The sequence below is a fragment of the Pimephales promelas genome, chromosome 14 (genome assembly GCF_988280905.1).
Source record: "Pimephales promelas chromosome 14, fPimPro1.hap1.1, whole genome shotgun sequence".
Classification (NCBI taxonomy): Eukaryota; Metazoa; Chordata; class Actinopteri; order Cypriniformes; family Leuciscidae; genus Pimephales; species Pimephales promelas.
Window position 1 is genome coordinate 18,968,082 of NC_142782.1, and position 13,370 is coordinate 18,981,451.

A 13,370-nucleotide genomic window follows, 5' to 3' on the forward strand; every position below is an offset into this window, starting at 1 on the left:
GTGTGTGTGTGTGTGTGTGTGTTTGTGATGCACACGAATCATGCTGGATAGACATATGCGATGGCACAGCTTAGACATGATTTTAATTATGAAGGTGTCATATCTTGCTGATAAGTATCCATTTAAAGAACAAAGATTATCTATCTATCTATCTATCTATCTTACAATTTATAATATAAAAAAATGTTTAATAGAATATTTGTTAGTTTAGAAAAAAAAAATAGGCCACAAAAAAGTTGTGGTTGTGTTCCAAGGTCAAAGTTCAAATGTGGACCTGATTTACCACTATGCACGATGGTATTTCCGGTGAAGGTGTAAGGATGCTCGATAACTTCCGCCAATCGTAGAGTCCAATGCAATTGCGAGAATTTATATTGAATTTTATACTCCATGGTTATCAGACACCCCTCGTTGTGTTTGTTTCTTTTTCAAATTATATTAAATAAACATAACTAAATTACATCTAAACGTATGAAAGTTTCGTTTCAAAGACGGGAGGACAGTAAATTTTCAAGACTCTGCCATAATCCCGTTTTTCTCGGTTTTCCTCTGCTTTATTCTCCCCAACCGGAAAATGTAGAGCATTGCGTCAAATGCGGAACTCTTGCGTGCATATAGCCCATAGAAAAATGTATTCATTTATATGTAATATTTTTTTTACTCTTTCAAATGTTGGTATAAAGCTAGTTTAATATTTATTTGGGAAAATAATTTAGGGATAAAATTATTTTAGATGTGGAATTCATGTTTATAGAGAATTTGTGATGTAAATAAAAGAACAAAAGTCAAGTTGCCCTTTATGTAGGCCTATTAATAATGCCTTTATGGATGAAACTGAAAATATTGACAACCCAAGAAATATTGACAACCCAACCTCTTTCTAAGAATGGAACTGTATTTGCACTGTTGCTCCTGCCCCGTTTATTCAATTAGCTGAAAACAGAAGTGCACAATAGTAGCAAACTACTGCTTAAGGGATCAAGACATGTTTGCCATTGATTTCCACATCAGTGTGATTTGTGGCTGATGTTGAGGGCTATTTAATCAAACATGACCAAAAAAAAGGCACTCTGAATGAAGACACTATAGGATCATGAGTAAAGTCAGCTGAATAGCATTATTGTAGCTGTAAATCCTGTTTACCTCACTAAGAGTAAAACTTTTATTGGTTTAAATCTTGCTTGTGCACATCCTACAACTTTAAAGTGACTGACAGGCTTGTAATTTTGTGAACTATCTTACTGGAGCAATTGGATTCCTTATTGGAATTTTCTTCATGCAATGCGATGAAAAAGAGCAAAAATGTTTTTGATGAGCACTATTTTCTCCGTCTGTCATTACAGTGCAAAACACTGCTGGCAGCTGACATTTTATTCTTTGGTTTTCTTGTTATCTTCTTCCTGGTCTCTAGCGCTTGTTTGCTGAGGTGTGACTCAGCTTTTATTCTATGTCTCGAGGCATCTTTCTCCGCCTTTTGTCATACTATGAAAAGACAGCCTCATCAGTATTCAGTTTTGAGTATGCAAATTAAGGAGAGAAACAGAAGGAAATATTTTGTTGAAAGATAAAAATGTATATTAAATACACTGTCAGTTGCACTTTAAAAAAATGCAACAGTATAAAAACTGTCAATTGGTTATTTTAATCTTAATCTATCATCATAAAAAACTATAGCATAACTGTAAAATATTGTAGAACATGTTTTTCAGAAGTAAAAATGATCAGTTGTTTTGATGGAATTCATATATTCTTTCAAGGCAAAACAGTTAGTTGTATTTCTAATTAAAGTAAAGTAAAAGAATTGCCTTATAATTTGTGAATGGCATTCCCAAAATTCCATGTGTGAACCTTCTCATTTTATTTAAAAAATATTTTTCTTTTTTGTTATGAGTTTTATGTTCTGTTAGTTAAAGTTAGAGTTAATATGTATTATTTTACTGCCATGTGTGTTTTGTGTCTGGCAAGCATCGCAGATTGGCCATGAATCTTCTGCAAAAAGGCTGTCTTTGAAGGATGGTGTAATTAAAAATGTTTGCAGCCTGTAAATATTGACACAACTAAGAGTAAGATCACACAGGTTCTGCTTATCTGTCATGTTAGGAAACAAAGTCACAAGGTACCAGGCAGATACAATACAAGCTAAGCACTGGATTTTCCAGGATTTGCAAGATTAGTGGCATCAAACCATTGAAAGAGCTCTTAGATATTACACCTAGAATCTCATATATGTCATATGTAACTCATAATATCACCGCTTCTGTCATCTCAATAATAACACTATAAAGCTGATTAAGACCCCTCAGCCTTTCTGAGAATAATCAAGGCAGTGCTCAACTACACCTGAGCCTCCCCCCCCCCCCCTCTCTCTCTCTCTCTCTGTCTAGGTTGAATTTATGGTTCTGCCCTGCTGATAGCAAACTCATTACAGTGTCACCATCACAAGAGAGTGTCTGTGCGGCAGAGGTACATTTAGGAAAGCACTGGAGAAATGAATTAGCAGAGACAAGACTGCTGAGCTAAGGGGTGCCATGTTCATCGTATCTTATTGCCGGAAAGAAATCTGAAAAGGGCACAGAGAAGGCTTTTAGTCATCTGAAGGTGACTATATGACAAGTTTATCAGGATATAGCTGATTTAAGCAATAAGCCTGTTGTTACCAGCAGTTTCACAGTTTCACAGGCTGGTAAGTGGTGTTCTTATGTATAATCCAAAGCAAAAGGCAGAGACCGTGTTGTTACTCTAACGTTAATGTCAACAGATGATGAAGATAAGTGAGTTGGTTCAAAATAATGGAGTAGTTTTATTAAATAAGGCAAAACAGATAATCCAAGGTAACAAACAAAACGCAACAGCGTGGACAAACGCTGAGAAAATAAATGAATGGAATTGAGGAACTTAAAAAGACTTGGTGATAAACTAAATACAGACAGGTGTGATTGTTAATGAATTTTCCAGGAAACAGATGACTGGCAGGATACTAGAACAAAGGGACCAGGTAAATGAAGAGAAACAAACCAAGTCCTTGAAAAAGAAACAAAACAGAGCATTATTGTGACAGTTACCAGCTTAGTTCAAATGGTACTGTGCACATACTACTGAACAACAGTCTTTTTTTATATAGTAAAAATTCTTAAAGATGATCCATAGTAGCCTAAAACAGATTTTTAGAGAGAACATACATAGAGAACAACATATTTCTCCTGGTGAAGAACTACACTACCCATAATCCTGAAGTCACCATTTCTATAAAAAAAAATATTGCAAAAAAAAGTTCTGTAAATCCCCACATTTGATGTAACTGAATGACTCTCCCCACACTCTCAAACTATTTATTTATTTGTTATACCATAGATAGCCTGGTCCTTCAATATGATTGGTTGAGTGGGACTTTGTTTGTTTTATTGTTTGTTTTTTATCACGGCTTGTCCATGTTTGCGCGTTCAGTATGTGCATTCAACTATTACATACTCTTTGTATGTTATGCCAGTAGGTGGCGACAAGTGACTGTTTTTTTTTTCTTTTTTTTTTCTTTTTTCTTGAGTTATGGAGTGATTCACTTTACCCAATCATTCAAAAACATTGATTCATTCAGGACTGAAACAAGTGACCGGCTGCATCCGGAATTTCATACTTCCCTACTATATAGTAGGTCAAAAACAGTATGTCACTAAAGAGCTTATATCCGAATTAAAACACAATAGGCAAAAAGTACCCGGATGACCTACTACTATCGGCGAGATTCTGAAGTGTGCATATGATATACACTTTACTATCCCATGAGGCCACAGGAGATGATTTTTGAATGGCAGTGAAGCAAAGTAACTGATGCTGGTAGGTCACATGATAATGACAACATAGCGATATAGTACGTCCAGAGCACATTCATACTACACACACGCACTATATATAAAATACTTTTTTAGCGGTCGTGGTGTAATTACTTATTATTCAAAATAAGTACTCAAGAGACAGGAATGAATCACGTGACCATCTTGAACCATTGAATCATTCACTTAATTCGAAAACACTGATTCACATTCACTGACACATTCAGGAACAAAATATGTTGACGATGAATATTTTACAACTGAAAGTATGTTTAATATAATGATTATAGGCCTGCGTCAGTAGTGTTATATTGTACAATTATTTGAATTAGGCTAAGTCATTCACAATGTTTTATAAATTACTTTGTTGGCCTTTTTCAAATACTATTGTTTTTTTTTTGCCTCAAATGAAAGTTTGTAATATTGTATTCATCTTGGAATTGGTTGTATTGGTTTAAGGCCAGGAACTCTTACTGAATTTAAAAAAAAAATAAGTAAAGAATATTTACTGAAGCAAGGCTTCTGCGTGGGGGGGTGACTGTTGCACTCTTAGCAATATTCTTCACATTTTACATGTAGTAATAAAATACAATGTTCATACTGTAGGCTACTGTGCCTCTGTCCTTCTCTGTTAGTGGGAAGTCATCGCTGTTATTGGCATGGCAACCCAGCTTTCCCATTGGTTTAGCCTGCCCACCATCTGTCTGCTCCCATATGGGTTTGAAATGATGCAGCATGACAGGAGTCGGTCCCACAACGCACAAGGTGTGAGGACCCAGGGCACCACCACAGAGCCATGGAGAGAAGCTCAGCTACAGGCTTTGATCTTTCTAGGTAAAAATAATGCAACTCCTTCCAAGGAGCATGCAGGCATTAGAGGCTGTCTATCAGCTGCATGCTAGCAGGTGTCTCAGCTGCTCCAGAGACTCTTAGGAGGAAGAGGAAGATCAATGTCCTGGCTGCAAATCCTTTTCTTGTAAGAGGCCTGCACAGAGGATCAATCAGGTTTACACCATTAGACTGTTCAAACCAATGTCTACTGCTGTTTGAACAGCTCCTAACTGACTAATACATGTGTTATCAAGATATCTTACGTAGCATGATTCATTCAAACATGTCAAATTAGCCATACCAATTTGGTCGCTGGGTCTATTTACTGTATTTCAATCAAAAATATATTAAAATGCAATTCATTCCTTCAGTTATTTAAACATACCTCTTCTATGCTTTTATATACAGTATCTTCTATTTTAAATGTTATAATGATCAAGATATGTACTTTTTTAATGTGAACTCTCATTGAACCTGATAAATGGGTAATTTGATTATTACGCTATTTTATGTAGCCTACTGATAAATATGTATGCAAGTCGTGTTCAGTCACTTTTAATCCCACGTTAGAGCAACCTTAACATTATTTAATAACAAAGGATCCACATTCCATATAATTTAATAATCAGACTGCAACTCCATCCTTCTGACAAGAACAGTAATTACCGCCATTTACACCTGTCACAAGCAGTCACTTAATCACCTTACAGTTGTACAAGCAAAAGCACAGCTAGAAAGATCCAGATGATCTGGAATTATAATGTACTGCTAGTGAAGAACAGCAAGTGATGCCTTGAGGGGTTTTAGCAAATATTGATTTTTCATCCTCCACACGCTGAGTCATTTTGTTCAAGCTTGTTGATCTGTTCATCTGATTATGAAGTACACTTTAAAATAAATTCCCACAGGTTAATTAACATTTCAGTAACGTTTTCAAGTGACGTGCATTTGTTATTAACAACATGTCACATGCATTGTTTTAGTGAGCATGTTATGGACATTATATAATCTCTGGTTTTTATATATTATAATGCAATATATTCCTATTTTGTAATTTTGGTAAAAGACAAGCTGTTTCTTTAAGACGAGCTCTTGCTTTTTGCAGACATCACAAGGGCATTTGCTAATGACTACCTTGTGTAAAAGCAAGGTGCATGGAGGTAGTAAAAAAGACTTAGAGCTGTCAAGTTTCCTCCTTTTCTCAGCTGATGTCTTATATGAGATTATATTATACAGTACACCAATATGATGTTATAAAACCTAACTGTACATAACCTAATTGACTATTCGTGCTGAATGAGAACAGCATGTGGTATATACATGTTTTATTTAAATTTGATACTTTTTTTTTTATCCACAGCTGCAGCACCATTATGGAAGAGAAGTAACAGGGAAAGTACATTAGAGTGTGACAACAGAAAGCAGAATGTGTTTGAGTAAAGGTTAGTTACCGTGCTAAAATTAAGGGACTCACTGGGGAGTTGTGCAGCATTTCATTAGCATGTGTTTTTACACTATTTTTTTTTCCTGGGCAACCTTTGTCCAGCAAGTTAAAGTAAGATGTATATATTCACTGTTTGAACACAAAGAAGAATGATATTCATTGAGTTTTTTCACTAAATTAACAGAAAGATCTTTGTAGCTCTCATTTTTTTGTTGTTGTCAGGAAATTTGGTTTATCAGTGAGCCTTTGCTAAATGCATAAAGACTTACTGAAGCCTCAAACTTAGAATATGCAGCAGTGTTTAATGAAAGCAACCTCTGTCCATGGTAATGCATGGTGATGTCTGGTGAAATATCTTGCCAGGGTGACTTGGCACATGGACAGAGGGTTGGTTTGTGCTTCCTATTCCTTCATCCTTTTACCCAAATATCAGTGATGGTGAGATTCCTTCCCTTGGTCATTTGCTTAAGGCATCTCGCATTTTCCCAGCAATCATTTTTTGCGTTTAAAAGACGTCTAATACGCTAATTTCACGCAGCCGCCATTTTGAAATCGAAAGCGGCACTAAACAACAATGCCTTGGACTACCAACCTGAAGCAGCTGCCGCGATTTACACTATTGGATGTTAATATCCAATATAGGATATGTATATTTCATTTTTGCTTCTTTTTTTACGTTCTGAATTATATATATAAAAAATTATTTTATTTATAAATGAATTTCATTGTATGTAGTCTAAAGTATGAAAGAAATGTATGTACATTTTTAGAATAACTAATTTCTACATAAAACACAACCATCGCATTCGTGACTCTCCTGTGATTAAAGGCGACACTTCTGGTTTCTTCCCACCGGAGCCAATTCAAAATGGCGGCTGCGTGACATCAGCGTATAGCCATTCAAACACAGCCATGAGGTAAAGGCTAAAATTTAGGCTGTCACTGAAAATTCAATATAGATGTCTAAACCATAGGCCAAGAATAGTCTAGTCATCAATTATATAACATGTCAAAGAAATGAAACTAAACCTCTTGTTGACGTTGATTGCATGATGGAATATCATACATCAAGCAAGTTATATTGGCAAAAACGACATGTAAACATTTTAGCTAGAAGTGGTTTACTCATAGCCAAACTATATTGGGTCTAGAGATGGTGAAATGAACGCTTTTGCTTGCTGGGTAATATCAACAGAAATGCAGATGGTGAAAGGAAAGCTAAAAATCACTTAAGCTTTTTCTCAACCATCTAAATGGTCTTTAAGATTCAGAAACATTCAAATGAGTGTATGAAATCCAGACAATGTACAACCAAACTGAAATCTCCTACTTTTTGAGGAGGAAAGGCTGTAGTATCCATGGTTACCTCAATTACGCAAAAGCCAAAAATTGCAATGTAGATAGTGTTTTTTCCAAGGCTGAGAAATGGCATGCTGAGGGCAGCTCTCCATGGAGACCAAGTAAACTGACGTTATAGTCTTAAGAAGAAAAGAAGGTGCTTATAGCTTGACAGAGAGTTCTGTGTTCATTTAAATCCATGGAAATGCTGTCAGACCCCTCTGCCTGTCGGAGAGGAGAATCTCCATTTATCTCCTACACACACTCTTACACACACTTTACATCATGGTGGGCAAATGAGGCTAGCTGGCAGTAGCTGGATTTATGAACCTAAGTAATGATGCTGCAAGTAATAGAGAGTTGCATAAATCGCTTTGAACGACTGCACTGACCTATAATGTGCAGGCAGACTAAGAAATCCAGGAGAGAGTGATCTAAATGCACATTCACTTACGAGAGGTTTTCTCGTACTGCGTAATATCTTATGCTAGGGGAAAACCTCTTTTACACAAGATATTGAAGCCAAAAATGACCCTTAATTTTGAATTAATGTAAAAGGTGTTGCGGCAGCTTGCAGACATAGGCAAGGCGGCTTGCATGCCTATTGGCTGTCCTGCGGCAACTGCAGAAACCTATCGAGAACGGCCCTTTGGTGACAGTCCTATGGGGCGCTTCGCACCCACTACGTCACCTTTCCGCCGAAGTGGGCATGGCCTAGCCCAATAGATATTGCTCGATGGGCTGATATCACTGATTTTTCATCTCTTTAGCGAAGCTTGCGCATCGCTGGATCCGGAGCGAGAAGCTGCGCCATCTGGAAAAGCCTTCCATGGGACGAGCCACAAGCATCTGAAGCCCCCTCACCTCGCCGCATTCAGTCGCCGTTCCTGCTACGCTATCCGGCATATATATATACTTTACACTTTGCGACGGGGACTGCCGTGTGATCTGCATTTCCTGCCTGAGAGAGGATCATGCAGCTCTCGCACTTTCTGATGGCAGCTGCCCTCACTGTGAGCTATAGCCTATGGTGACTCTGAGGACTCGCCTGGCATCCTTCTCCGAGTCTACACTTCCACCCGCTACAGTACCACTCCGCAAAAAGCGGCGTACTCAACGGGTCCCTGAACCTTTCTATAGCCCACGAAAGCTCGCCGGTTCGCCCTCCAGCTTCGCTCGGACCGCTCACCGACGGACAACTGCCGCTGTCTGCCGCTGCTTCCGTCATCGATGACGACGAGCCAGCTCGGAGGAGGCCAGCTGCTCTTTACTGGCATTGGTCAGTGAGGATTGGGCAAGCACTGTGGACCTCCCCTGTCTGCCTGTGAATCATCAGGGAAACGAGCCAGCATCGAGTCTGAGCTGATGCATCTACTCTCGCAGGCTGTGGCGAGTCTCGAAGGTGCTTTTGTCCCCGTATAAAAGGACACCACGTCTTGGTCCGCTTGGGCAACGTGTCGGTGGTAACCTACATAAATCACCAGGGTGGCGTCAGATCCCGAAACCTTTACAGGCTGACGGAACGCCTCCTGATCTAGGCTCAGCACAATCTGCGGTCACTGAGAGCAGCACATGTACCTTAACATTAACATTAGAGGTCAGACAGACTGTCCAGAAACAATGTTCCAGCAGGACAATGGTCTCTGCACCCGCAGACGGTCCTACTGTTGTGGGAAACATTCGGCAGAGCGCAGGTAGACCTGTTTGCGTCCCAAGAGAACGCTCACTGTCCAAAGTTTTTTTTCCAAGAGCAGGGATGCGCTGGCCCATGTCTGCCCGATCTATGCCTTTCCCTGTTTCGCTCCTGCCTCAGGTATTGGAACGAATCAGGGACAATGGATGCTTAGTGTTTCTTCTGGCTCCGCTCTGGACAAACCAAGCTTGGTTCTCAGTCCTGATGCAGCTGACGAGCACTGCCCAATGGCCAATAACGATGAGGAAAGACCTCCTCTCTCAGGCAAAGGGCTTGATTTGGCATCCTTGCCGCGGAGCTGTGGTCTCTGCACGCATGGGCCATCATAGGGTACCCGCAAACCTCCCTAGACGACTCTATGTCTCAAAATGGTAAGTGTTTGCTGGCTGGTGGAAATCCCGAGGCTTTTCACCCCTAGACTGCAGGGTTACGGAAGTGCTCTCCTTCCTTCAAGAGGAGCTGGATAAGGGCAGAACCACATCCACGCTCAAAGTTTATGTGGCAGCCATAGCTGCATTTACAAAACCTGCAACTGGCCAGTCACTGGGGAAAAATGATCTGGTCATCCGTTTCCTAAAAGGAGCTAAGAGGTCAAATCCTCTCAGACCTCCCTCAATCAATGGTTCCAATGTGGAACCATTCCACGGTTCTGGAAGCCATGAAAGGTGCCCTGTTTGAGCCGATCCATCTGTCGGACATGAAACACCTGTCGTTCAAGGCAGCTTTTCTTATGGCTCTTGCTTCAACATAATTTGAGAATTTATTCTAATTCAAAGGGGAATCAAAATGCCAAATCCTGCTTCCAAACTATGGACCAGTATCAGATTCGCATTCTGACTAGAATACGAGTATAACGAAGTCAGGCTATTGGATTTTTGTCTTTTGTCTATGTAAAGTTTGGTTCGCTATGTATTCCCGAGGTTTAGAGTGGTTTTGATGTGTGCTGATTCATGATAGATTCATGCCTCAACTCTCCTTGCATGCAACCACACTGACAATATGAGCAGTACGTTTGTTACATATATGGTCCACACGTTTAAAAGTCACACAATGCATGCAAATGTTAAGACAACTTACTCTAAATCAGAAAATAAAACAAAAAAGTGCACAAATAATAGGCATAACGTTTTTACAATAACAATGCTTTATAATTTCACAAATATGCAACTTTGTAAGGTTTGACTATTGGAGATTTGTGTTAGCGTGTGCTAAATGAGTGCATCCAACTCTCTCTTGCTCCTCTTCCATTGGCAGGTTTAAATCTTCTCCAGTAGTCTAATCTGAATAAATGACTGTCACATATGGCATGTAACATAAATGCGTTCAGAAGTAGATATTGCACAGTGCTTAGATGATCTATGAACACACCAACTGTCTCTCAATATGGAATAATTGACTACAATGCAGAATCTGCGGATGTAATCTGTAATCACTGATTCATGTAATTGATGTACATTTTACAGTAAATATAAATATGAACACTTGAGCCTGAGAGTTTAATATGTTTAAAAAGCACACATTTTTAAATGTCAGTGGAATAATTCTGCTACAGCCATAAGTAAAGGTCATGTTGGACACAAGACTTTCTCTAATGTGGCATCCCTGCAACCAGTCAAATGAAATTTGCTTTGGTAAGATTTTCTAGTCATTTTCAATTAGCACCAACAAAACTGCAAAGCTACATACATTTTTTGAAATGCTTGTGAGGGAAAAATATCAAGAAAACAAGGAAAATAGACTGAGCAGACAGCAGTGAGATTTCTAGCATGCTATGAAACTACAATAAACATGTCTAATTAGGAGCTCTGATAGTAGCTTTCAACACTAAAGAAACTAAAACGGAAGCCAGATAGTAAGAGCTGTGTGTGTAAACCTCACTCCCCTGATCTCAAGAGGCGCACTAGGGACTGATGCTAAAGATTACAGACTAGCGTCCTTGTTAGCGCGTCCGCCTCCCATGCCAGCTACCGGGGTTCGAGGTTCGCACAGAGCGGGGCAAGTAGGACCTGAGGGGGTTACAGACATGCAAATTTAAATGCAGCTTCATCATAATTATGGCAGAGAAACTTTGGAAATTTACCCTTTATGGGATGGGCATTTGAAAATTGTGACAACCACTGCTCCACAGGAAATGATCTTATCTCTGTCAGGCTCAAGGGGGTAATCCATCGACCGGAAGTTAAAGCCTCACGGGAGCTGACATCTTGTAGCAGAACTTCACTTGCGTTAGCATTTCCATTGACTCCCATTCATTTTGGCGTCACTTTGACAGCAAATAACTTTACATCTGAGCCGTTTGAAGACCCCATTTGTCCTTTATTTATTTCTAAAGAAACACGACAATGTATAAATAGCTCCATTACCTTGTAGCTTATGTTATGGCCCCGTAGAAGCAGTTTTAGTGAAAGTAGGCTAACGATTGCGTCATACCCACGCGACTCTCTGTCGTACAGTAGAGAGATTACCGTATGGACAGGAGGAGAAGCTCGCGCGCAATCAGGGAAACGTGGAGGCAAAATGACAAAATGATTAATCAGAATACCTTGCAAAATTGTCTCCTTCTTCTAGCTCATGGACAGCTCCTATTCACACTCTCCGCCTATGCATGTTTCAGAAGGGAATGATTCAGATTTCTCATGCCACAGCACTAGAAGACAGACGGGTCACTCACGTCACATCTACATAGTCAAGCTCTGTTTGAGTCTCTGCGCGTCAGGGACGGAAGTGCTTAAAAATCGCCAAAAACGGGCTTCAATCGGCTCAATTGAGTTCCAATGAGATCGCTCTGTCCATTTCTTTTACCGTCTATGGTCAGGCTGAGGATCTTCAGGTCCAAGTATAACATTTACATTCCCTCTTACTTTTAGGCCGTTTAGGAACAAAGTCTGCAATATGCCTTTTAAAAGGTTTAATTCATAGTCCAGATAAATGGAAAGGGAAACAAAAACTCAAAATTGATCTGCCTTCTAATTAAAATCGACCTGGTCCACCTCCCACTTCCAAGAGCACAGTTAGTTTTCTTGTCATTTATGAGGCTTAGAATTGAGCAAGACTATCGGCTGTTTGGGATTTACAATAATAGCTGCTTTCTTGCTGTTGTGAGTTTAAAACATCAGATTCTTTTAATTGGAGTTTGAGAGAAAGTAATTTGTTTTAAGTGAAGTACATGAGAACAGATACAACTGATATGGTCTCAAGATATAGTAAAAGAAGGTTGTGACCTTTGAGGAATGTAATTATTATGAGCTCATAGCTCACTGCAGTGAGTGTGACAGTCCTCTTGTGGTGCCCAGCTTCCTATTTTCAAAGGAGATGGGGCCTGTGAGACAACAGCACATATGTGCTTCCAACACTGTTTGCAGGGTCTAGTAAAGCATTGCATGTCAAAAACACAGTATTTGAAATGTTCTTATCTTCTTTTTATCACTCCAAATTATGCATAACATCAATACTTCCCTTGCCGGAAGATTATTATGTTAGCATGAACAGTATGTGATAGTTGCATCCATAATGGTGTTTGGTATCAGAGTAATCCAGGCACTGAATGGGAGAGATGTCCCCGCTTGATGATTTGTGCTTAGACATATAAAGAGACTTTCAGCAATAAAGATTGAGCTTTAGTTCAATGTGAATAAACAAATGTCACAGACCAATAAAAAATAATTGTACGCCTCAATAGCCCAGTCAATGCCTTGATTATAAGTAGATTGTATAAAAGAAAACAAAAGTTGCAGCTTGCTGAGTAAAAGCTTTGTTGGAAACTAGAGAAAAAAATACAGGATAAAAATGGCTTTAAAATCAAGAATGGCTCTTAATAAATGTATCTGCATCATGCCTTTGACAACAGTGAGTGATGCAGTAAAAGCTCCTCTGTTCTACAGATGTATTCATCAACAAAAGCAGAGCTCCCCCTTCTTCGTGTATAGTCAGACATTTATGACACAATAAATTGTCCAAGAACTACCAACCAAACTGAACTGAACCTCAGTGATGCACAATCACGTTTCACACTAAAACAGACTGTGAATTAAATCTGATTAAAATATTAAATTAGAAATGAAAATTAATCATCTGTTGTTTATTAATATAGCATGAGCCTAGTCGTGCAGTGTATTAGACAGACAGCAGATCTCTGCTTTAAAATAGATCACAAATGATGCTCAAAAGTGTTGCCGACTTGTGCCACACTGTGGTCGTAGTGAGTAAAAGTTTCTCATCCTTTCACGAGCTTGACACG